A 27152-nucleotide genomic window follows, 5' to 3' on the forward strand; every position below is an offset into this window, starting at 1 on the left:
CCGGGTCACTAACTGCGGCTAATTTACGGGCACATGGACATTCTAGCCGGCAGAAACACACCCGCAGCCCATGGCCTATCAAAGTCAAGGTGGGCATTAGATGCGGCGGAGTATCCGAGCACATGTGCACTTTGCAACATCTTTGCAAATAGAGATCTACCGGCACTCCCCTCGCCTGTATTTACATGCGCATTTAGCGATTCTCACAGTCTGCCACACTCACACCGCCCGGCGAATCAGAAATCAACACCCATACAGCCGCGCACATCATACTAATGATGCGAAATTACTTTAACGGCTCTTTCCTCTGCAGGTGCGATCAGGTGTGGGTATATGCAACTGCATAAAAAGATCTTTAAGAGGAAGTAGCTACTAAAAAGGTTGGAATGAATTTCAGACTCAATAAAAATCGTTCTGCAACTTATGGTGTAATCAAGAGTGGTTGAAGGAAAGTAGAGGCTACAAATTTTACATTCTTAAGCCACTTACAATAATCTTAAACATTTTTAAATGTATCTAAAGTTTCTGATTCTTTTCCTTTAAAAAAAATATTTGACAAGAATTGCTTGTACAAATTTATACAACATTTTGAGTAATGTAAAATAACTTAAAGTTTATGTTTAAATTAAAAATAATAAACAAAATCCAGTTAATAATATTTTTAAATCGTTTTTTTAATTGTTTTTTTTTTTTTTTGTTTTCGAATACTACATTTTTAAATAAGTGAACCTGTAAACTACTATGCAATTAAATGAATTAACCGGAAATAGATGTACGAGTATGTGTAAAAGGAAGGAAAGTTGAGATAAATACTTTTTAGATAAAGTTCTTCGTTGTTAATAAAATCTTGATATTGAGAACAGCTAAGAATTTTCTTGGTTAGGATTTGTTTTAGCTACTCATCAAGTTTACAAAAAATATTTTGTCTTTAATAGATAATATAAGCCCATTATAAAAAAGTACTTTTAGGTCAAAATAATTACGTAGACTTATCTGAAGATAAATTTACTTTTATAACTTAGGATACCAGTTCAGAAATAAGCTTTTTTAATACTTATCCAGGATTACAGGGTACCCCCTTGTGAACTCTTTTTAATACCATACTAACACCATATTTACCAGCAACTACAACAAGGCCGGCAAGACAGGCAATGGCCTGATCGCCGAGCCGGTGTTGGTATCAATGGTCTGGGGCTCTTGGCAACATGGCTTAAGGGGTACTTAGGGGGCGGAGGGCGGGAATGATCAATGGCCAACTGGTTCTGTGCTCTCTCCCGCAATTGCAGACGGCAAATGCAGACATCGACGCTTTTTTCTATGAAATAAAGGTCAAATGAGCCAACAAGACGGTCGACGGCCACAAAAACAGCAACAAGTGTTTTTTCCTAATTCTTTTTTTTTCACAGAGCCCCACTTGCAATGTCTGGCCGTAAAAATAAAGATTTATTGTATAAAGATTCTCAAGTGTTTTTACCCCTTTTGTATGGCTGCCGCTTTGGCCTGACATTTGTTCAACTTATTTGGTATTTTTGACTGTTCGTGGCAAAAACGATTTCGTCGCCTTAATTACGTGTGTGTAAAATGTTTCTCTTTTAATTAAGTAGTTTCAAAGGCAAAGGTGAAATGGGTGAACCAATATGGCCACTCATTACAAGAGTGTAGGAATGCAAAAACACACCCAATAGAAAGCTGGCCGAAGACCATTTCCTTGGTGGACAGCACATTCCATTGCCCTGGCCATTTCTCGATTTCATTCACAGAAGTACCACAGAGTCTTAATTCGAATCGTTTAGCAACGGAAGCATCGGCTTTGCCGTCGAAATCTTTTCTGCTCCACTTAAACATTTGCCGCAGCAAAAAAGGAGAAATACGAAAAAAATTAATCAAAACAAACAATGAAGAAATGGTCAAAAGCAAATAAAAAGTGCCGGTCCAGAAATTGGGTCCAAGATTTATGCGCCGCAGGCGATTTTCGCCGATTTGAATGATTCAAAAGAGGAGCAGCAGCAGCCGCAGCACATTTCGCCATGTAATCTTGGGGTGGCCCAGAAAGTAGAACGAACCATTGAACCCGCTTAGGGCCCGAGAGCCAAAGAAACCGAGCCGAAATATTCATAGAGCAATGAAAAGGCCAATTAATACGAAACTCGTTTCGATGGAATGCCGGGGTCTCATTATTATTACACTTATTTGTTGTCTTCCTCGGCTCAATGTATTTGCACTCGAGCACATTACTCATACGCCCGGTTAGCCGGGTTAAACTTGGTCAGGTAGAAGCCACCGTGGCCACCGCAAATGCCACACGTTACGCATACGCCGGGCAGGCCCGACGCGGCTCGATTCGCCTTACATTTTGTCGTGGCTCGTGATTGATATGCGCTCGCACAATATGATCGATCTCTTTTCTTCATCATCAATTACAGTTTGGCCAGCTTTTGGCCCGCGCCGATACCCATTGTCCGCCGGCTCTTGGCCGTTGTTGGTTTTATAATCACTTGTTTTTTGCTTTTGTTTTCTGCCTTGGCAATAATAGCTGGTGTTGTCTTGGCCGTTTTTCTCTTGGCTCGGCATTTTGTGGGTTAACTGCATATTAGACGCTGCTCGGCGGGCCACACACAGTCATGTGATTAGCCGGCAGTGCTCCCTCCTGGTAGTGAGTCATTAGCAGTCTCGATCTGGGCTGCCCAAGAAAATTCTGCAATTTACTGCTGGCCTGGCCAAGAGTAAAAATCATGCCAACGCTTTTGCCTTTTTATGCAAATGGTGTGGAAATTTTCGATCCCCGAAACTATGGGGCCCGCCCCTCGAAACGCTCGCTTCGATTTTGTCAAAGCTGTCAGGGAAATTTGCATAAATGATAACTTTATCGCGCCGGGCCAATGAGTTGGATAGTCTGGGACCGCAGGGGGCGTGGCCAGTGAGCCGCTGAGTGACTGGCCTACGTGCGTGTCACCTGCGTGTCTGTCGCCGTCCCGCTCTGTCTCTGGGCCTGCGAAATTAACATGTCACTCCGCTCCGCACAGGTGGAGACTCGACTTGGCCTGGCTAAAATGCCTCGATTGGCATGCCATCCAAGTGGGTTTCCAGCCGGCAGAGGCGTGGCACAGATGTGATGCAATTCGGCAGATGGAGAGGTACTCTAAAGGCAGGCTATTGAAATATGGGTGTCTTTTTTCGATAGATCATTTTTCAGTCTAATAAAACTTTGGTTGGCTTTAATGATATAATGAAAATACTTTAAAGCAGCTCCTAACTTTATTATCTAGTCAATTCCATATTTAACTTAGAAAATAAAAATAAAATACTGATACGCCTTTTATTGCTGTGGCCCTTAATTTAATCTTGATTAAATTGCAAAAAAAAATAAAACTTTAAAACAATAAAAAATAAATAAAAACTATTAAAACAATAATTACTTAATAACTTCCATAGGTACCATAACCTTTTAAAAAACAATCAAATTGTCAAATTTGGGTGACTTATTTGTGGCATTTAAAATAAAAAATGTTTAAAATATTTACAGTACTTTAAGGTCAGATTGATTAAACTACATAAAAACTTAAACATTACTAATCCTAATTAAAAGAATTGTATCCTCCGCTAAACCCATTAGCTTTTAATAAACATAATTGAATTAATTTCCACCCATCCCAGCTCAAGCCTTATCAGCTTGGTAGCCTGGTTATTATATAATACAATTATTCTTAGTACAAGTCGCCGGCTGGCAATCGAAGGCAGCGATCTACAAGTGAACCCAGCCTTTTCCTGTCGTTTGTCATCCTCCCCCCGCTCGATATTGTTTCGAGTCAAGGCAATGTTCGTGGCCTAAACAAGCGCTTAAACAACGACGGCAATGGCTAAAACAGCCCGTGGACGCTGGACGGTGGACTACATGAAGTGCCAAATTTATATAACCATTAGATACGGCGGTGGCTAAGCCGCTCAGCCTCTAGAGTATACCCTAACCCCATTTGCATGCGCCGCCTTCGTCGACGACTGACATCGCAACATTTTGTTGCAGCGGCTACCAATTCCGCAGTCTGCCTGCCGTCCGTCCACTTAGTCGCAGCTCGTTTGGGCCACGTCTTTGGCTCGGGCTCAATTTTGTGGCAGCCACTAGCTGCTAGTTACTAGTTGCTGGCTGCTAGTTGCTAGCTGCTAGCTGCTAGTGCTGCAGGTTGCAGGTTGTTCTTGTTGCCCGTTGTCGGTCGGTTGTTGGTTGTCGGCTGTTGGCCGATGGTTGTTGGTTGTCATGTACGAAAATTGTAGCGCGCATTGCTGCAGGAAATAGTTCAAACATATCAATTTTATTTTTATTTATGCTAATAAACCGTTAGGCCGCCCGAGTGAATTATTGCCCATATACATAAACTTTACAAAAAATCAAAAACAAAATAAAATGAATAAAAAAAAGAACCCACGACCCGGCGGCACATGTCGAATCTCTGTTGTGGGCACCTCGATCTCGCGGGTGAAATCTGTGCATGCACTTTGATTAATCAAATCAAATTAACGCCGCATTCCCACACAAATCAATGCAATTTGCGGTGCAGCCTGCCAAAGAGCCAATTGACATCGGGGATCCGACTCTGGCGTATGGAGTATGGTTTTCGGTCTTTGGAGCATGGTCTTTGGTGCTGGCGAAAGTGTTGAGAGCACAACACCCACCCAAAATGGCAGCCGTGCCCATTTCAACGCCTGGTGGGCGTGTGGGCGGGTGGTGCCGGTGGTGCTGGTGGTTTTTGGTGGTTATTGGTGGTTTCTGCCGGTAATGGGCGAGGCCTCTATGCAAAACAAGTGCGACCAAAAGCAAATATTCCATCTACACTTGCCTTTCGAGGAGCTCAAACTATTTTCGGTTTTATTGAAATTGATATATTATTATACATAATGACACTGTTTATTTCAAACTTGCTCTTCAAATCAAAATTACTATGATTTTATTTTAATAAAATTTGTAAGCCGTACATATATAAAGAAATAAATTATTTTTAGCATCGTTAAAGTGTACACTATGATCAAAGTAAAGCCAAAATCAGTTCATCAGATTTTTTTTTTTTAATTATTAATAAAAAATATTATACCCCTATATCTTAAGGGATATTTCTGTACCCTCTAAAAATATTAAGCAGAATGGTTTGCATAAATCATAAATATCTTATAATACTTTTTAGAGACATCAATTTCCACCCAGTAGTAAAACCACCGCAGCATGACAAATCGTATCGTACTGGGTTTTACCTGGCATTTTGGGTTTTCCAGCTGCAGACTCTTAAGGCGATTTGACAAACGATAGACAGTCCTGGTCGACGGCAAAAAATAAATAAAAAGCTAAAAAGCCGGGCCATGTTGTCTGTGCCATTTTTGGGCAACCCCCGACGTCATTATTTGCCGGCCTGCGAGTCCACATAATTAAAATTGACTCAAGTGTCGCCGCTGTCGTCACACCCAGTTGGAAATGTTCTGGCTCAGATGGATGGGAATGTTGGCCAAAACGGGGAGTGAAGCGGCGCTGGCTGCATAAATTTCAATTGGCAATTGACAGCGGTTTGTTGTTGCCACAAATCTCTGTCAGCTGCATAGTAAAATGAATGTTTATTGTTCGGTAAGTGCCGCAGCCCCGCTGGTAGGCCCAAAAAAAAAATAGTCACATTTAATGCATGGGCCGCAATTTATAGGAGCCATTTTCGGCCATTTGATTGAAAGACCCGCAATGGGCGTTCACCCATTGCCAAAGTGCTCCGTGTGTGTTTTTCGAGATTTCGCGTATTTTCGCCTATTAATTTACAACTTTTGAAGCAATCGCCTTAGCAGTCGGTAGCGGACAACAACTGGGCAAACAATTTGCCATGGCCAAAAATGGCAAGCAGCTGAAAAATTTCGCATTTCGCATTTAGCTTTTTTTTGTGTATCTTTTGCATAATTTCCTTCTCTTGTTTGGAATGGCGCATGCCATGGACAAAAACTAAAAACAAAACTCCTCTGGCAAAAAGTGAAACTTTCATAATTACTTGAGAATTTCTGGCAAGCCACTAACTCTCTTTTCAGCTTATTTGCTGCTTTCTGGCCAATTAGCAGAGGCCCCCGGGCCGGTGGCTAACGGTAGCCCCTGGCTTTGGCCCCAACTTCAGTCCCGACTTTGGCTGCAACTTCAGCTTCGGATTCGGATTCGAATCCGAATACGAAGCCAGCTCCTGAGCAGCTGCCGGTGGTCCCCCCGAGTGTTTGCCGTACGCATTAACGCCGTTTAGGCCCAAAAGACAAACGGCAAACAAGCAGCGGGCAAACAAAGCGACAAACTGGCCAAGAGGCCGGGGGACAGCTGTCCACAGCTGGTGACCAGCTATTAGCCAGGGGCTATCTCGCGGATCGCCTCTTGTTGACTCTCTGGTCAAAGATCTATTGCCTGCACACACAAGCCACAAAAAAATGTCGTCAAATGTGTGCTGTTCTTACATTGTATTGAGGGACTGGGTATCATAAGCTATTTTTATTAGACTTACATAGTTTTTAAAAATACATTTTTTCAAAAACTTAATACATTTTTATTTAACTTTAAAATGGGTTAAAAAAAATTTCACCATTTTTGATATTTTGTGAAATTGATTTTTATTAAATTGTTTATTTTTTAATATTATTTAACACACATTATATATTTGCTACACTTAAAGGCCGCCTTATAATTTACTGACTTTTATTTGATTCGAACTTGAGATTTTTAAAAATACTTAAGGTGCTTCAGATCTTCTTAATCAAAACCCTTATTAATCAAAGGCAATAAATGTATTAATAAATATTTATTTACTTACTAGTATCGAAAATTATACATTTCCAGAAAACATGTATATATAACTATTTCTCTGCTATTTTTCAACCACTAATTTGTGACTTGCTTTCACAGGGTATCTGAGCTTCGACTTGACCCGCCTCAATGCTGTTTGCCCAATGCCAATGTGGCATTTAAAACTAATACGAGCGAGACAACAGCGCCCGTGTTGGCTGCCACCAAATTGGTATTGAAAACAGTCAACAGACTGCTTGGCGGCAGTCGCTGCTGGCTGTTGGCTCTTAGCAAGCTAGCAACTTGGCTCAGACTCGGGAGCCAGGCTCAAAGTCAAAGTTAGTTGTTTGCGCTGGGCAAACAATCCGCTGACTGAGCGACTCGGAAGCGACTTGAGGAACATTCTTGAATGTGTCAGGGGCGCAACTAAACAGCAAATGGGCTGCCACGGCGACTGGCAGGCATTTATTTATGCAGACTGCACTCCAGCTCCTCCTCCGCCCAAAATGCAATTGCCAACACGACACTCGAGCTCATCGCTCAGCCCACATGTGGTCCAGTTTGGCACAAAAAAAACGCTTTGGCTTTCCCAACTGTTTATCTGCATGAGCGCGTTACCATTTTGCTAAAATAAAAATCAACTCCCCTTACCATTGAAAGAGCTTGCCAGCACCTGTCCGCGAACGAAAAACACTGGCTTATTTATGCGAGTTTTCCTAGACCATATTTTCGTTTTGCAAATTAATTTCTGCGCCTTTTGCCTTCATTAGTTGGCGCGCTGGTGAAAATCGCTGGGAAAATCTGCCGTATCTGCAATCCTCGCAACATGATCTCCTTGTCAGATGACGACTCGTTTTCGTTTTCGCTTTTGGTTTAGGCTTTGCGCACTCCGCGGAGTTTGCCAAATGTGACGTCTAATGAAGCATGAGGCTCTGAGCCAGTTGTCGTCGACTTGGGGCTCCGAGATCTCGGAGAGTCGGCAACCGGTTGGGGGATTTGAAAATCTGGTAGTCATAAGGCGATGCAGCCTTGATAGCCGGCCAGCGGATACAAATGTGAGATAACTGGCCGCAGATCCGATGACAGCGAGAGAAAACACAGGTAGCCACTGGGAGGCGAACGCAATGGCACCGATGACAGCCAAATGCCCGAGAATCGCCATGAAGATCCATGGGATCCATTTGGAATCAGAAGAAAAGAAAATATTTCTTTCCGTAGACTGAGCGAAGAAGGGTGGAACTATGAGTTGGGATAAGAATTGTAAGATAGGAGTAGTTAATTCGATAAAGAATAGGTAATTTTATATTCAGCTGAGGCGAACTCCATCAAGAGACAGAATTATATGATGTATTTCCAATACTTTTCAAAAAAAGTGTTCATTTTGATCTGAAAACAAATTCTACTTAGTTTTGATTAAATCCATATGACTGAAAGACTGAATTTCCTATACAAATTAAGGTATGTGAAATATGGTACGATCATATGATATGATGTATAGAAATTTGATAGGATGTTTTTCCCTAGTGCCATAGAGCTCTAATTTTTCTCTGTGTAAGAAAAACTGGAAAATTACAGATGCTCCGTTCTCGAATGTGGATTCAATTTGGGTTTTCTCACTCTCCCGAGTCGCCAGTCGTCTGCACTTGCCGTTGAGCATCTAATTCTCATTCGCAATCGCTAACAACCAATTATACGTACTTAATAGCTGAATCCTAACGATTTCCTCCATTACCGGGAATCGCATTCGGGCAGCCTGCCTTAATTTACAGCATGCAAAATGAAATGGAAGTGGAAACAGAACGCGAACCGCGGCACCGCCGCACCACCGCCAGGAGAACCACCATCAAACACAACCACCGAAGCCTGGTCGCCCGCTGTGCGCAGGCAATTTATTGTGTGTTTGTTTTGGGCTCCACATATGAGTACGAGAACGAGTATCTCACAGATGCAGCACAACGGCGGTGCCTAACTGCAAATGTGAGAAAAACACAATTAGCTTTTGGCGGCGGTGCAGCGGCGGGGACCACCTGCTGGTGCCCAGCTCGCCACGAAATCCGAAAATAAGAAAAGCCCCCGACTTTCCACGCAGACCAAGCTGACTGAACTGAGGAAAGCCAAAAGGCAGAGAGACAGATACGCGGGAAAACTAATTGCGCATAGAAGTTGACCGCTGTAAGGTTTATTTAAGTTCTCCACAACAAAAGCGGCCCGGCAAGTTTAAGGTCAGCTTATTTCTCGAGTGTGTGCGATATGCAAGTGCCGACTGCTCGGTCTCTATAAGCATGGGGGTTCCATAAAAACAGCATGCAGATGTATAAAATATATACTCGTACACACAGCGACCGGGCCAACAACAATGGCCATAAAGCAAAAGCACCGCACACAAACGGCAAATTGAAACTAATCGAGTTTCGGCCAAAAGGCAGCTGCCATAAACATGAAAAATAAAATAAAACTGCGGCCAGAATCTAAGCAACGTTTGCAGAGCTGGCCGATTGTAATAAAAATCACTTTGAATATGGCATAGGTGTGGTCCTAATTACCGATATTAAAGCGGATCTATTTCATCTGGTCGGGGACTGGCTGCCATACGATTCGATTTGATTTGCCACGCGCGGACGGGGAAATCAATATGATTGAGCCGTGGGCTTAGCAATTGCAGATGCCTAAATTTCCGCTAATGGCATCAAATATCGGTAATTTCACCGCTGCACTGCGAAAGGAACGCCCTGGCCAGAGGTCTGGCCGGTTTTCGAGCTGGGTAACCAGATAACCAAGCCCTTGTTTTAATTAAAATGGGTGCACATTAAACCCAATACACTTAAGCGGGACTTAAAGAAAAAAAATCGAAAAAGAAGCTGTGCGAAGCAGGAAGTGGTGGCCATCAAAGCAGTTGGCTTAGTTAGCGCTTGCCTACTTTCGTTATATCAATTTCACTGGGCCAAAAGCACGGCCACAGACCATCAGTGTCAGGCTGTCAGTCAGTCGGCAAGACTGGGCAAACCATTCGGTCTCGGGCAGCCAGTCAATCTGACTGTCAAAACGCACGCCCATTCACGAGGCCACCAGCCTGAGCATTAAAGGCTCAATTATGGCACACTTAATGAACTCATCACTTGGACAGCGCATCAAACAATAACTGCAGACTGTCAAAACAGTCCAAATCAAATTGGAGCACCGCAGAGATCTCTAGCGGGGGCGTGGGCGGTGCTTGAGCCCGAAACACTGGCCTTAAAGAAAGCAATTAACAATTACAATGAGCACTAGCATCTGGCCGACATAAGTGAACCACAAGCCATTAGCTAAGGCGACACTAATCCAGATACATCCATCGAAAGCGCTTTCGAATGGCCATTTGGGGACTAAATCGTTTATATTTCTTGGAAAATTGTTAATTGACCAAAGGTATTTAATCTGGCCTTTATAATACTGGCCTGGTTTCTGCAAATTGTTTTTGAGTACTAAGTAAATTGAAGCGGATTTGGAAATTTCAATAAATTGCTCAGTTTTCTTTATAACCTCTAATAAACTTAAGTACAACTTCGCATAAAAGCAAATCACTTAATAAAAATATAATAGGTGTAATTACGGCAAAGCATATGTTTAAATAAAGTATTTTTCATGAGCTATGTATGAAGTATCGATGAATGGTTATTAGCCAATGCGTCACACACAGCTAGCATTATGATTGCTTGTTAATAAAATATTAAAGTTGTTTATTCACAAAATAAAGGAGTAACTTTCCAGGGCTTTTGAGTGAAATACAAAACCCTAGTTCGAATACAATTTCCTCAGCACACCCGGTTCCCAGTTCAATCCAGTCCAGTGTCACCTTGATCTTGGAGTGCGAATGCACCGGCACACCCATGTATTCGTATTCCTGATCGACAGCCATGCGAGTTTGCATGGCATTATCCACTGGCCGTGTTATCTGGTGCACAGTGCACATATGGATTTTACCGTTTTAGGCATTCAGTCTAATTGATTGTTTGCAGTCGCTGGCCGCCACCTACTGACCTTCACATTGAGCGGTGGCAGTATCCGCAAGTCGATCGATCCAATCCGGACAAACGTCTCGGCGTCTAGCTCGTGCGCCATAGCTTTGGCTATATAACGCTTGGATCGTATGGGGGTACAAAAGTTAAACAAAAAAATAGAAAACATAGAAAAACAAGAGATCCGATACGACCACACAATGGGCGCGTTAGATCGCTAATCGATTTGCTGCTCATTCGATTTTATTACGTATTCAAATTGGTGCAATTACCACTTGGAACTCGGACGGCATAAAGTGGGTGTGGCAGCCCCAACATTGTTTTTTCTTTTTTCTGCTAAATTGTCTTGTGATAATTTTAAACTCTGCTTCAATGTATACACGACCAGGGTGTTTTTCTCATCCACTCGACTATGGGCAAAAAGCTAATCTCTATCTTAAGTATTCTTTTTTCTTATTGTTAATTGGAACAAGCTACTTTAAATGAATAACAAATATTTTAACCAACTAAAAAAAATACTGCTGTGTAACTTAGTTATCCAAGTGTATTTTATATTGATTTTTAAGCAAGTGTACTTTAAGATTTATTTTTTATACTTTGTTATAAGTGGCTTTAAAACTTGTTTTGACTTTAATAAAATATTTTATCAATCTGTCTGTCTAAATAAGACAATAATTTTAATGTAATATTGAAGAAAAACCCATAGATACATCTTTCTGAATGGTTTAAAAATATACCAATGTGGTGTAAGACACAGAAAGCATTATCCCAAAAAGTTAATACCAAATTCTTAGCCAAAGGTTCTTAAATAAAATATTTTTTCTTCGGTACTTATAGGACTTTTTGCCCACAGTGGCCTGCCACTGTTGTCATGTGCAATGGAAATTTCTCCCGGGCTTGAATTACGTGCCGGATTTGGAGTGCGACAGCAACCTGCAGCGGATCGCTGTCGAGGGTAACTCGAGACCTTCTTTCACAACGATTTTCATTCAGTTATTCGTGGCCCAGTGCAATGGCAGAGACGGCGACAGAGCCCCTGGTATGCAGATATTTGCAACCGTGGTATACCATCCACCATCGGATCGGCATGGAATACTGCCCATAGAGCGACCGCAGTGGGCAAACACTTGCTGCCTGGTTGGCTACCGGGTCCAAAAAGCGACCCAGTCCGCCGAGGACCGAAGACCACGTCTTGTTGCCAATCACTCAATCAAAACGTCACTTGGCGTGGCAGTTTTGCGTGGCGTTTGTTGGAAAATTGAAATAGAAACGTCAGAATTTCTGCTCTAATTATAAGGCGGTATGTTTTACGTACTAGCCAAGTTTCTTGACTCCTCGGTTTGTCTGTCTGCCTGTACGACTGTCTGTCTGTTGGCTGGCTTTTTTCTTCAATGAATATTTTTCTGTGTTTTGTTTTACAGTCTGCGCTTTGGCTTCCATCCGTATCTGTATCTGTATCTATATATCTTTGTATCTATAGCTTTGCATCCGTATCTGTGTCTCTGTTGCAAGAGAGATTATGCTTTGATGCACTCACGTTAAGCTCACTTTACAGTTACAATTATTGTTTAATATCGTGTGGCCGGCTAAGACGAAGACCCTAGAGACTTTGTGGCCGGCAATCGCATTTGCAGTCGCATTCGCAACACTTGCCGCGATTTGTGGCAACTCGATTCGCTGGCTCGACTCGGTTTTCGTTTGCAATTATTATGCATTAATTGCGGGTGGGACAACCTGGCTCAGATGTCTCCCAGTCCAGGCAGAAAAAAATGAAGAAAAAACCGCTGCACTGCACCCACTGGACAGCGAAGTTGCCCAATCGCACAGCACGCAAAATGCTGAGACCCAAACTGCAATCGTTTCTCGTAGTTTTTCGGTGTTTTTCGGTCTTTTTCCCTGTCCGATACACAAAACGCAAATTGTTTTAGATTGCCCAAAGCGGCGAATTATTTGCCGTATGTTGCCACGTTTTGTGTCGCTGCTGATTATATAAATCGGTTCAGTTCCCCGCCCCTCTCCTTCGTATAATCTCAACTCTAATGCACGACACGTCGGTGGCAGCCGCTGGTCAATTGTCTGCCGCACATTTGCTGGGCACGTGATTGTTGTCAGGTGGAAGCTGCGATATCCCCTTCCTGTATTCAGCGCCGCGGGCCAGTTAACATGTGCACATGCGCTTTTCAGCAGATTTTGCTTCTTGGCAGCCGAAACTCTTGGTTCTGTTTTGTTGCACTGCAAACAAAAATTCAGTCTGAAAGCCACTGAATTTACGGAAAAATTGGACATGAAAATGGGCTCAAATTTTGACCCTCCTTTAATTGAAAGTTGTTAATGTAGAACATCAGAAAATGCGACCACAAACTCATAGAGGTATCCCACGTCTAAATCGGAATGGAATAGCTCAAGTTATGGCATTTGGAAGTTCATATTTGGGCTCCCAGTCTGAAAGCCACTGGAATTACGGAAAAATGGGACACGAAAATGGGCTAAAATTTTGACCCTCCTTTAATTGAAAGATGTTTATGTAGAACATCAGAGAATTCGACCACAAACTCATAGAGGTATCCCTCGTACAAATCGAATTGGAATAGCTCAAGTTATGGCATCTGGAAGTTCATATTTGGGGTCCCAGTTTGAAAGTCACTGGAATTACGGAAAAATGGGACATGAAAATGGGCTAAAATTTTGAACCTCCTTTAATTGAAAGATGTTAATGTAGAACATCAGAAAATGCGACCACAAACTCATAGAGGTATCCCACGTCTAAATCGGAATGGAATAGCTCAAGTTATGGCATTTGGAAGTTCATATTTGGGCTCCCAGTTTGAAAGTCACTGGAATTACGGAAAAATGGGACATGAAAATGGGCTTAAATTTTGACCTTCCTTTAAGTGAAAGATGTTAATGTAGAACATCAGAAAATGCGACCACAAACTCATAGAGGTATCCCACGTCTAAATCGGAATGGAATAGCTCAAGTTATGGCATTTGGAAGTTCATATTTGGGCTCCCAGTTTGAAAGCCTCTGGAATTATGGAAAAATGGGACATGAAAATGGGCTAAAATTTTGACCCTCCTTTTATTAAAAGATTTTGGTGTAGAACATCAGAGAATTCGAACACAAACTAATAGAGGTATCCCACGTCTAAATCGGAATGGAATAGCTCAAGTTATGGCATTTGGAAGTTCATATTTGGGCTCCCAGTTTGAAAGCCTCTGGAATTACGGAAAAATAGGACATGAAAATGGGCTAAAATTTTGACCCTCCTTTAATTGAAAGATGTTAATGTAGAACATCAGAGAATTCGAACACAAACTAATAGAGGTATCCCACGTCTAAATCGGAATGGAATAGCTCAAGTTATGGCATTTGGAAGTTCATATTTGGGCTCCCAGTTTGAAAGCCTCTGGAATTATGGAAAAATGGGACATGAAAATGAGCTAAAATTTTAACCCTCCTTTTATTGAAAGATGTTAATGTAGAACATCACAAAATGCGACCACAAACTCAAAGAGAAATCGGAATGGAACAGCCCAAGTTATGGCATCTGGAAGTTCAGTTTTGGGCTCCCAGTTTGAAAGCCATTGGAATTACCAAAAATTGGTTTGAAATTTTGACCATAGAAACATTTAAGTGTAAAAAATTAAAGAATGCAAGCACATACTCAAAGATATCTCCCACGTCTTAATCGGAATTCAATAACTAAAGTTGTTGTATCTAGAAGTTCATTTTTGGGTTCCTAGTTCTCCAACATGTAAATGTGTTTTACGCTTTTAAAAATGGTAAAATTTAAAAATAAAACGAAACATAAAATGTTCCCTTCCTTCAAATCAGTAAAGCCAAGTTTTAACAGAACATGTAAAACTAAAATCGCCGGGGCAACAATTCCGTTCGTTATGCTTAAAATTGTAAACCAAAAAAAAAACCAAGTTAAATTTCCTTTTATTCTGCAGCCAAAACTGATTAAACATGCATCAACTGGCGGCCAGACACAAATCAGCGTTTTGCGCCGCTAAAGTTGCTGTTGCACTTGCTGCAGCAATATTGCTGCTGGCAGTTGTTGTTGCAGGTTGCTGTTGTTGCAGGTTGCCGCTGGTTAAATCAAAAAAATTTTGCGCGCTTTGCAAGCGTGTCAAAAAATTGGTCATTGTTTGTAATTATGAAAATTGCTTAATTGTTGCCTAACCCCAGTGGCAGCAGCAACAGCAGCAGCAGCAGTAGCAGCAGCAGCAACAATTGCAGTTGCTAATGCGGCAGACAAAAAATTTGGACAGACATTTTTTGCCATTGCTGTTGCAGTTTTTTTACCTTTTTTTGCTGTTGGCATCTGCCTAAGTGGCAAGGCTTAATTGTTAATCGCCGCTGTTATAATTCCAGCGCCTGGTGCTAAATTTAATTGCTAAATTATTAATTGCAATAATATTTAGCTGCAATCTGTTTCTCGGATCTATATGTTTTTTATTTTCTGTCTCGCTTGGTGGCAAAGTGCTGCGCCCAGTATAGTATTGTGATTATTATTATTTCATTTTTTTGGGGCGCCGTTTATGGCCGCTTGACTAAGCAAATTCATATAGTCGGGCACCTACACACATATGGGGCATATGTTTATAGCCCAGTTAGTTGTTGTTTTTACGGCCCAGCCGGACCAACAAACGAGGCGAAAAATGAAGAAAAAATCGGTTTTTAATTATTATTATTGTTATTGTTATGGCGGCCAGCTACTGGCAGCTATTTCCGAGGAATGGCCCGATCGTAATGAGCAATTCCAGCTGAAATTCTTTTCGAGCTGCCAGTTGCGACTCCGCTGGCCTGCTGCCTTTGTTTTGGCCTGCAATTAAACGTTACTCATGCGACCCTGTGGCCGCCCGCAAATTAAGCCAAATTAAGGCGGCTTATTAAGCTAGCTGGTTCAGTGTGGCAAAACAGGTAATTAAAAGCGCCCCCCGTTCGCAGTTTGTCATATGATTTATAATAAGTTTTGCATAGATTTATTGACTTACTTTGGCCCGCTGCTCCGGCGGAGCAGGAAGAATGTGTTAGCGCAGGAAATGCCAGCCGCTTGCGATCTCTGTGTGTGCACTGCAAATAGTTTCAAGCGAAGCGACATTAAAGCGTTATAATTAATACAAATCAGCACACTTAACATATAAGTACATATAAGTACGCCCCGTTTGCCGGAGACAAAAAGCAGCACCAGTTTAGCAGTCTAGCGTTTGGCACGCCCGGCACGCAGATCAATTTTAATTAGACATAAACGACGATCCACATTTTCTGAAAATGGCAGGGGAAATGGTGGAAAAGGGGGGGGCCGGCAATTGCGATTGCGGCCGAAAGTGTTTAGTTGGCAATTACATAAAATAAGGAGCAGCTTCCAGCTTCCAGCCAACGGTCTGCCATGTAGCGTTACTCGGTTTTCCCTCTTTATGCAACGTTCGAATTAACATGTTCCACAGGCGAAGCCAACGCACAAGTCGCTGTCATCACATGGATACAAGTCGGTGGAGTGTGTATGCACACTATACCGGGGCTCTGGCTCTGCGGAGCCAACTCACAGATACAAAGATACACCTTGCCTTGCTCTGATTTCAGCGGGCGACAAGAGCAAGTGCTGCCTTTGCAGCAGGTGCCTGGCGACGCCCATTGCGTGTGTTGTGGCGGCTGGAAAATGGCCAAGTCCCCCAGATAAGCAATAGAGGATAGTGAATAGAGGCTGGGGGACGGAGGCTGGATGGCCAAAAGAAGCTGGCCAGTGCGTGAGCAGGCCCAAAGCAGGGACGTGCCGGAGAGGGGGTTCGTGGGAACACTCACTAGATGGCCACAATTGCATCGCCGGGTGAATATATCATTGGTAGTATCTGATACCAGACACTTTAGTCATATATTCAACAAAAAATGGCAAATAAATAATGGTTTTAATATATTTAGTAGTTAATCAATAATAAATAAATAAAATGCCCAAAATATCCGTATAATAGCTGATTAAATTTACCATTCCCCTGGATTCCCAGGAAATTACTTGGGCATCCCCGAATTTTACGATGACTTTTGAAATCATAAGAGAGATATACGGAACATAAAAAAACCGTGGCCTTAAATATTTTACCATTTTTCTATTACAATAAAATGGTTTTTGTGAATTTGATGTGAGATGTGATGGTAATAGGAATTTAATATTTAGAAATGCCAAGAAAATGAAAACGAACTTTGTTTAATACTTATTAAAGTAAAGTGGTAAAGGTTTTCCAAATATCATACTTAAGATTTTAAAGGCACTTAAAACTGATGCGGTACTGCCCCTGGGGCCTCACCTACGCTCTTATCTCAGCCATGGTAGCACTCAAGACCCCCCTGGGCCACACCCCTGACTCGAACAACCGCTTCTGGTGGCGCCAAAAAGAAGCGTCAACGACAGCGATGCCGGCGCTAAATGGCTTTTGCCATATAAATGTCTTCATTGCGTATGAGTGATGAGGCAGCCATGGCCACGGCCACGACTCTCTGCAAAAAACCCCCTCGAAAATCCCACGAAACTCTGCCACACGCAGCTCGCGAGACGCCTGTTGACGCATTTGGGTGTTGATTTTTAATTTATGCGCTTTTAATGTGCGAGAAAACATGCATTTAAAGTGAATTTATTATGAATAAAAGTGCGGCATTAATTACGCAGGCCGCGGAGAGGGAGTAGCGGGGTCGCTTCCGATCAGAAGTGCTTGGGCATATTGCTCAACATGATCTGTATCCCCAGCCGACATCCTGCCTCTTCGAAGGGAGTGGGGCACGTTGGCTGACTTAGCTGACTTGGCTGACTGACGTTGCAACACTTTGGCACGCATGCGCGGCATTTTAATGCGCAAAGTGCGCTGCCAACAACGAAACACGCAGCACGCCCACTTTTTGTGAATACCTGCGAATATCTGCGCACAAGTGCACTCACACTCACAATCGCACTCACACTCGCACTCACATATCGACTTGGCTGCGACTGGGTCTCTCGAAGATTTATTATTGTATAATGCGCCGTACGCAGTTTTATTTATTGCTCTGCACGCCAAAAACTTTAAAATCAATTGAAAAGCTATAAAAACGTTCGTTTATTTTTTATTGTTGTCGTTACTTGTGGATTTTGTTAAGTATTTCAACATTTCTTGCAGCCTGCTCTGCTCCAAATTGCCAAAATGGTTGAGCGTTTATTTCTGTGTTTTTTTACCTGTGTTTTTGTACATTTTCCTTATGGGTTTCCCAATGGGTGGGGTCCCTGCCTTCGAAATGCGGGCAACTAAGTTGCTTGGATCGCATTTTAGGGGCAAAAAGTAGAGAGAAATCTCAAAGGGTTCACTGAATGAATGGTGAATAGTAAAAGCATTTCATTCATGGCTACTGTTCATTCACGATTTCTCCGCCAGCCCACTCACATCACCAGATCCTAATAATCGTATGCAGATCTTTCGAATACAAGCCGAGAACAAGTCTCAACTAATGCCTAATCCCCTGACAATAGTTAAGTCGGCTCACGAGCTTGGAACCCTTTTGTGGACCGTCTTCGCACAGCATTATCGAGATGCCAGCTCTTAGATTCCTTTAGACGAGAAACGGAAATGAACGTTTTATATATTTTGGCAACTTCTTTGAGGGGCTTACGTTTTACGAGCATTTATTGATATTTTGGCCTATAGATGAGGTCTCCAGAGTAAAGTGTCAACACTTTTTCAAAGCTAACAGCCATTAGCCGGGCCTAAACGATGGGCCATAAAACGCTGACCGCCGGATCGTAAACCACCCAAAAGGTGGCACAAAGTGTAAAGTCATAATTGTATGGGATGGTACCAGTCGTCGGGCCCGCTGATGTATGGCTCAGCATAAAAACCATTCACTTTTTTTGTGGCCAGTCTTTTTATTTTATTCGGGAGGGCCGAACGCACGGGCACTCAGTGACCATAAATAGATATAAATAAAGGTGATTAACGCATCTCCGAAGCAATGCAAGCCAGGATTGTTTCTTTTCTACTTTTATTGTGTCCCATTGTTGCTGTTTATGTGATTTTGCGCTTGTTAAGTGGCCTGCTGCTGGCCCATAAATTGTGGCCAACTGTCAGGTGTATGACGAATAACTTGTCCATCGGCTGATTGATTTGCATGCGCCGCTGATTGACACAAGCCATCGATATCCACATCTCGGCATCGACTTCAAGTGGCTTAATTTATGCAAATGCGCCACTCACACACTCAGTCATTCGTCGTGCGCGAGACTGCATTTAGCCCCGATTTCAGCATGACAATGGAACATATAAGCCATATAGTATAACCCAGCAAGATATCGGGGCAATTAGGCCCCACTATATACGCCCTCTGACATCCACTGCGACATGTTGGGCGTGCTCGGTTTTTTGTGGCATTTGACGTGGCTCATTTGCATAAACGACACCTCCAAAATGTTGGGGCAGATCCGAACAATCCACGCATGAATGAAATGAATGCCGCCCCTCCGGGTCCAATTGTGTGTGGGGTCTCCTTTGAGCCGGCTGATTTATGCCTGGGAGCCTAGTATTTGCTCTGCTTTGCATATGGGAAATTTATGAAGGTGGGAAACCCCAGGCTGGACCAATCTCAAAGCCCAGACGCATAATTCAATTAAGGAGTAAATGCAGATGGCTATGGGAACCGGAAAGGTGGCCATAATAATGTAAAAGGAAATGGGAGTTACGAATATGTCATCCATTTAGGAACTCTTTAAGTAATCAACAATAAATATATATTAAAAGGATAGTTACGAATTAAAAATTAATAAAACTGTAAGAACAGAAAAGATAATTTAGTTGCCTATTCGAAGAAAAATATTTTAATATTATATATTATCACCTCGTACTTATTGAAGTCTCAGCTAAATATAAGAATAAAACTGATAACCCACTCAGCGCAAGCATCAAAAATTTCTTGCTTGTTTTGATTTTTCATTCTTAAGTTATGTAAAGGGGTTATTATGATTTTTGTTTTAAATTAATGCACATATTTTTTAAGCACCTCTTAGCCATAAAATATTTTTTAATGTCTTTTGCCGAATCTCCGAGCTCACTAGAAATCGATTTTGCATTAATGGGCTTTATTAAGTGCTCCTTTGCAGCTGCATACAAAGATATTGAAATTCATTTTTACCAAACCCAATATTTACTCTAGAAACCATTAATAATTCGGCTGTTATTTCTTTGTTTTTGCGTTGCGGAAGCCATATTTTTTCGGTCCAAGGACATGGCTCGCACGGCGAATTAACGGTTAATAAAGCAATCAGCAATTGGCCTGCAAATCAAATTGGCAGCAGCAGTGCTAAAATCCAGCAAAATGCGCTAAATTAACTAATTTTTGTTTGGGCAATGGCAGCGGCAGCAGCGGCAAAAAAACCAGGCTCCAGCCGAGAGTGGGAAAATAAATTTGTTGCGCTAACAATGGCAAGACCTATAGAAAAAAGCACTGCCAACTTGGCCTGCAATGACTGCAGATTGTGGTACTGAGCGGCGCTTTTGGCCGGGCTTTGTGGGCGCAGCCGGGTATTCAGCTTTAGGTTTTCTATTTCTTGCAGCCCGGCTGACCGTGTATGCCATAACTATTTATGAACAGTTAGTTAACTTAAATGCTAGGTGGCAATTAAATGGGCGTGGCTGCCGCTGGAGGAGCACAGCCAGGGAAGCGAACGAGAAATCATAACCTTGCCCAGCGTCGAGAATCAATAAGAGCCTCGTACTCGCATGGAGGGAAACGTACTCTCGGTAGCCATATAATTAGCATTTGTTTCTTGGCAGAGCCAGGGACTCGCCCTGGTCCACACCCCAAAAAAATAAAATATAGGAGAATAAAACCAAAAAATACAAAAAATAAAACACAAGACAATGAGAGCCCGGTCAATTTGTGGTTTCTTTGTTTCCTGACTGCCTCCCAAATGGCCATGCCAGTTGGCCGCTAATTCGGCCAGCATTTAAGCCAGTCAGTCTTTAATTAACAAAGGCCACACTCTAATTGATAAATTAAACAGGGAATTCAATTAAATGAGGAACACCCTCCGCCAGCACCCGCGGCCATCCAAAAGGTGCCAAGTTGTTAACATAAACATTGAACTTCGCCGCGCCGCGGCTGCTGCCAAAATGCTGAATGAATCCATTAATTTGCACCAGCGCCCCCAAAAATACGGGCCGCAATTGAAGTGCAAAGTTGAACCGCAGATCGGGCACTCAGAAAAATAAATCTACCATTGGGTCCGAGGAAATAAGTAACATCCATACCTAAGAAATTATTTATATACAGAAAAATCAACTACTTCCTGAGATTAAAATAGTTTTTCAAGTCAAAATTGTTCAAATCAACTTGAACTTAACAAATTTAAAATATAAATGTAACCCAGATTTAAAAAAATATTTTTTTAATACTATTCTTGAAATGATTGTTCTATTTTTTGCATTTTTATGAGTGCACATGTGGGCAGTAGTTTTGGCCGAGTACTTGGAAAAGCCAGCCGGGGCCCATGGGTTGGACCTGGTCCTGGCTGCTATCTTGATCGCATTTTTTACTGCACATAAATATATGCCAAAACACCACAATGAAAATATTGTGCTATACCAAAATGTGGCCGCCACAACCACAACAACAGCAATCGGGTCTGGGCAACGACGAGAAAACTGTGGCAAAAATATGAAAACGTTTTCAATGAAAATTAATGGGCAAACGCTGCAAAATTTTGGGGTGCGCACTGCGCATGCTCAAAAATGTTAAAATCGTGACCAGAGCTCTAGCTTTGGACCCAGTACCCAGTACCCACTACCCAGTATGCTGCACTCCCCCCCTGCCGGATTACTTGGAATACGCCAAAGATTGCTCTCCGCCAAACTGGACGACGGCATTGTCTTTGGGGGACCGTGTGGCGTGTGATTTGGCAAATACTTAGACCCTATATGGAGCGGCAGCGGTGGAAACTATTTCCTGCGTTGCGAAAAGCCGCCGAAAAAGACCAAAAGCGGCTAACGGCCAGTAACAGTTCACATTGTGTGTCATCCGCGGGGCGGCGGCTCCATATTGATAATTCATAAAGTGCTCGAAAATAAAAAAGTAAACGCCTGCCTGGCCAAAAATGGTGAGCTATTTGAAATTAACGCGGCGGAGTTGGAGCTGTTCAAATGTCAATTTTAATTTGCCGCGCCGCAAGCGATTTGACAGAGAGGTAGATTGCCTCAAAAAAACACAGCAGAGCAAAAAAAAAATAACAAAAAAATGATAGAAAAAATACGAGGCTGCCAATCTTCGCTGCAACATGTTGGGGCAATTAAAAATGCGCATACGCCGCGTTGCCGCCGCATTTGCACGCAGTTAGCGACGCGTCGGCGGCACTGGCGGCACAGTTGAAAGCCAGCAATTTGGCAATAAGGAAATCGAAATCAGTCATCAGCTGGCGGTGCAGAAATATATGGCATCGCTCACACCACGAGATGCACTCGAAAAGAGGTGAACAGCTAGATAAAAGCCGAAAATCTGTGTGGAAATTGCAGTTGCTGCGGATTAACCGGGGGTTTGGGTTCGGATTCATTGAACGGTTTGATTATGCTGGCTCTTTAATTGCTTAATCTCGATTTTGACTTGTGTTAGATAGAACAAGTTTGGGGTTTCGAATGAATAGATGCCGATTAGTTAAGTTGATGCATCAACAAAAAATATATATTTATATTCAAATAAACTTAGTTAAATAAACTAACTCATAGACTGTGAGTGGTCGAAATGATAGACCGCTTTGAAAAGATTTTATTAAAATTTGTTGTTTAACTTTTATGGTTACTAAAAAATACTAGGTAAATAAAAGAAGTAATAAACTGTACAGCCAAGTTGTTTAAAGATTTTAACGATTTTCTTGGCCATTTTAACTTTTGTGAAAATGCCCCTATGCAGTTGATTTTAATTTCTGCAGCTCTAAACCAAATGCACTCCAGTTGGCACCACACAACGCCCACTGCTCAAGGAGTTGAAGAATTAGCCAATAGTTCGGTGAGAAAAAAAACCAAGACTTTTGGCAAGTCACGCAAATCTTTTCGGCCCGCTCATTAGACTAATGCACCTCAAACTCAAACTGAATCCTATTCGCATTCATAATCGCGCTCGGAGCAGGGAGCCGTGAGTTTTATTATTCAACTCGCGTTCCGCTAGAGCAGATCCCGGCCGAATCACGCACTTTATTAAGCCATTATATAAAAATATTTATTAGCAACACTTTTGCTTTTAATTAGCCACCGACGGCTGGTTTCCTTTGATTCAATCAATGTCGCTTGCGTGCCGAATGCGACCCCAGACACACATATCGATATTCAAATGTATTTCTGTTAATTAGAGTGCGGTTAATTTCGATGTTTATTAATGCCCTGGCCAGGTGTGAACAGACTTTTTGGGTTGGGTATTCGGCTTGTATTGGCTTGGATTGGTTAGGAAACGGCCAGAAACATGGCAAACGCCAGTTGGCCAGTGAGCATAATCAATCAGTGCGGCAGCATTCCCACACACACGCCCCACAGAAATAAAAGTGAAGCAAGAAAATAAAAATAAAAAATAGATTTAGTGTGCGGACTCCCTCGAAAAGTCAAAACGACCCCAGCCGATGGCGTTAATAATGCCAATTGCATGTTTTATGTGCCGCAACGATGCCAATAACAATAATAAACTGCATATTATTAAGCGCTTTAAAATATTTGTAACAAGCATCGCCCAGTCGCGAAGTCTGGCCTGGTCTGGGCCAAAGCCCGAGCCGGATCTCCAGCGCAGCACTCTGGACGACCTCTCGCGGGGGCACACACTCTGGCCGGCAACGCGGAGCCACAACTTATGGCCAAGTCAGGCCAGACACGACGACGTGGTCAAGACTGCGAGACTTTGCGGCTTTGCGACTTTGAGACGCTAGGACTGGGCCTCGAGTGGAGTCGCTGTCGCAGCTAGCAGTCTCTAATCATTGCTCTCTTTTATATGGTTTATGGCATTTCCGTTGCCGTTTCTTTTGGGTGTCCAGCTATTGCCAAATTCATTGCGATTGCGATTGCATTCGCAGTTTAGTCTCTGGACTGGGCGTATTTTTTTCCATTTTTTGTTAGCCCAACTTTTGGCCACGCAATCGGAGAAATACATCGCGGCGTGGCTAATTGATTGATGAAGCTGTTGGCACCTTTTGCGAGCCTTGGCTAATCACTAATCACCAATCAATTCATAAAACGGAATAATAACAAACGCCTGCAACAAATCAATTAGCCGCTTAATTATGACACTAAGCCCAGCTGGCCAGAAACGGAATGAACAAATTACCACCGCCGCGATTAGCATAATAAAGCGATGCAACCACGGGCTGTGTCTCATAAATTATGCATAGACTATTTTGGGGACAAAAGACCCGAAAACCGTTCCGTTGATGTTCGCTATAAGAAAGAGGAATGTCGTGACATCAGGGGGGCGACATCAGACGAAGGGGAACTTCGAGAAATATACAGGCGGCTGATAACGGGGCAAAGTCTTTAGTTTGATTTTTTGCATATATGTATTTCATTAGTTGGCGAAAACTGCACGCCAGCTTGGGGTGTTCAGAGGGGGCTATGGAGATCCCATCTGAGCTGCCGCAAACTGGTTCGCATTCCACTTTCAGTGGTAGACACACGATCCCGAATCCAATCCGGGGACAGGATGATGCAGCAGCAGCGGCAGCAGCAGCGGCAGCGGCAGCAGCTGATGATGATGATGATGGAAATCGTTATTGACAACGGAAGACGACGAGGCGATTTCCATGCAAATGGCCATGAAATGGAATTTGCCCGACGTCAACGAAGGAAACGTACTTGAACCAGAAAACCAGGCCGACACATTAATGCAGCCTGACACCGCAGCCTTGGCTGCGATCGGTCCCCCAAGATAGGGGAAGAGCCAGGCGGACACGGAGCTCCGGCTGAAGCATTTTTGGGCGATTGCTCCGGTTTCAATTAAACTGCAGCTAATTGCAATGGACAGCGCCGGCAAACACAAGCCAAAATAAATCATTTATTACCCAAGCCGAAAGAAGTACAAAGAAAAAAGTTCGTTGCCTAAGTCTTTTGTTGGGGCGACGGCAATTTTCGTAAGAAAAAACCTATATATATATAATAATCATAAAATAAAAACCAGACAGGCGGCGAACAAACAACCAAACAGCTCTCGAGCGATAAAAAAGAAATCTTTTATTTGATTTCGCAAGCGAAAAACGTTGAGAAAAAGTAGTCGAAGCCAGAGCGAAATCAAAGCAGCCAAAACCGTAAAACTCCCCAGAGATTTTAATGACATTTTCGCAGGCTGGAGGAGCAGAGAACCACCACCGAACCACCATCGCCAAGCCACGGAACCACCGAACCACTGAGCCACCTTTTGGGTGTGGGAGCGGGCAGAGGGTGCCTCGACTACATGGCAGCCGTCTGACAGACGCGTCACTACGTGAGCGACGTGTTTAAAACTTTAATGAGCCGCAAAATAATTGCAAATGCGACTCATGTCGCCCAAACAAACGTATCGCGGTGAGAAAATACAGATCCAGCGGGGGTCTGCCGGCTCTGTTGGCCAAGAGGGACTGAAGCCAACACCCCTCTGGTTCCATTTTATCGAAAGGAGCAGCACCTGTCCGCCGGCCAGGAGGCCACACTGCCTGCACTCGCTCGGTGTTGGGGCACTTAATTGCCAAAAGCGTGACTTAAATTTTTAAAAATCATAAAAGCCACGAGTCGAGCTATGCGGCGATAAGCCAGCGGGCACTCGCAGAAAATGCGGAAAAACTAAGGTATCTGCAAGATTCTCAAACGGGCTCGGCAAGAACCCTTTTTGCCAGTGTACATCCCCGGCAATTTGGCAAATTAACGAGAAACCCGAAGGCTTAGGACGAGCTCCTCGTTCGGTGGCACATGGCATGTGGCCAATTAGGAGCAGTTGCAGTCACTTAGTCACGGCTCTAAGGCCGCCGGATGAGTCGGCAGGTGGCTGGATGAGTTCGGCTGCCTGTATTTTTATTGACTTTTAATTAGCAGAGCTTTAAACGGAGACAAAAAGCCGCAGCCATAAAACTCTGCGAATTTCTTTGAGTCAGTGAGACAAAAATGTGGGAATTTCCGCACGAAATGCGCTGCCAATATCATCAAAATTGAAAATCAAAAATCAAATATCGGCTTGTGGGCGTAATTGCCTCCGAGAAAAAAGGGGCACCCACACGCTTACATGCGTTAAATGCCTGCCAACGACAACAAAAAGTATCTAAATACGCATAAATCACTGGAGCCGAGTGTCGCCCGGCTGACAACGCGGCAATCGATTGCCAGATCTGGACTCGGATTCGGAATCCGACTCAGATTCATATCCAGATCTGGAGCAGCAGATAGGCGATGCGAGCCAGTATTGCGGCAGTGTGTGCGAGGCATGACTCCAGCCCACAAATATTCAATAAGCACTCACTTATCGGGGGCGGTGGCAAAAAGGGGGGCTTACACAGTGAGATGGCGCGTTGATTGAACTCGGCTCAGATCGATTTATCAACGTTTTCGGTCTCTAAACGCTTTAGCGCGTGCCCAGCGCCGTGTCAGCTTAGCGCTCTCTCCATCGCCAGCCAACTATCTGCCTATCGATCCATCTATCTATCTGTATCTATCGTAATCCCATGGCAAACATTTTCATTACACTCAAGCTGAGTGAATAATACGCAAGCCAGGCCACTGCGTAGATGTCTGTAGCAAACTAAAAGATGTTCTTCCCCTGTTATGCTCTATATAAATTCGTGGTAAAAGTGACAAGACAAATTTTGGTACTCAATTACAGTTTAAGTCGGAGCAATTTGAAAATAATTGGGTTTTTATCTTAGTGTATTTAAGATTTAATAGGATGTTAAGGGTTAAATGGGAAGTTACAAATTTTATTTTTAGGCCTTAAAAGAGCTGTAAATTATTTCCTCTAAACTTATCTTATAAATTAAAGCGTAGATGGCACGTATGAAGCTTAAAATTGTTTAAAAAAAATAAAATGTTACTTTGTTATATTATGTTATTATATTATATATTATATTATATATATTATATGATATATATTATATTATAATCTTTATTAAAAACGCTATTTAATAAGCTTTTGTTTAACTAAAAATAGATCCTACAAAACACAAAACTCCTTTGGTTATTTCGACCTAAAGGGTGTCTTATCTTCGCTGCTCGGGTAAGCTATGATAACTCTATCCGAACCGTATGTATTTTTGGGGATTAGCGCATTATTGACATCTTTGTGGCTGCCCTGGCCCAGCAGGTGATGTGCGCTAACGAAGCGGGCGGAATTCGCTTGGCCCGATCGATCGGGCGTAATCAAGTGGTCTGAG

The 27152-nt window shown here is 42.7% G+C and overlaps 1 protein-coding gene across 2 annotated transcripts in view; it reads right to left on the reverse strand.

Annotated features, from left to right (window-relative positions):
* Positions 1–27152, reverse strand: part of LOC108024817 (TPR-containing protein DDB_G0280363) — a 94507-nt gene that overhangs the window by 33120 nt on the left and 34235 nt on the right. The window contains exon 2 of one of the 2 annotated variants that reach the window (XM_017094943.3): positions 15778–15856. The exons of the other annotated variant lie outside the window; for it this stretch is intronic. The gene's annotated coding sequence lies outside the window, so the exon portion shown is untranslated. The remainder of the gene's footprint in view (positions 1–15777; positions 15857–27152) is intronic. 2 annotated transcript variants of the gene reach the window in all.

The sequence above is a fragment of the Drosophila biarmipes genome, chromosome 3R, assembly GCF_025231255.1.
Source record: "Drosophila biarmipes strain raj3 chromosome 3R, RU_DBia_V1.1, whole genome shotgun sequence".
NCBI classification, from domain to species: Eukaryota; Metazoa; Arthropoda; class Insecta; order Diptera; family Drosophilidae; genus Drosophila; species Drosophila biarmipes.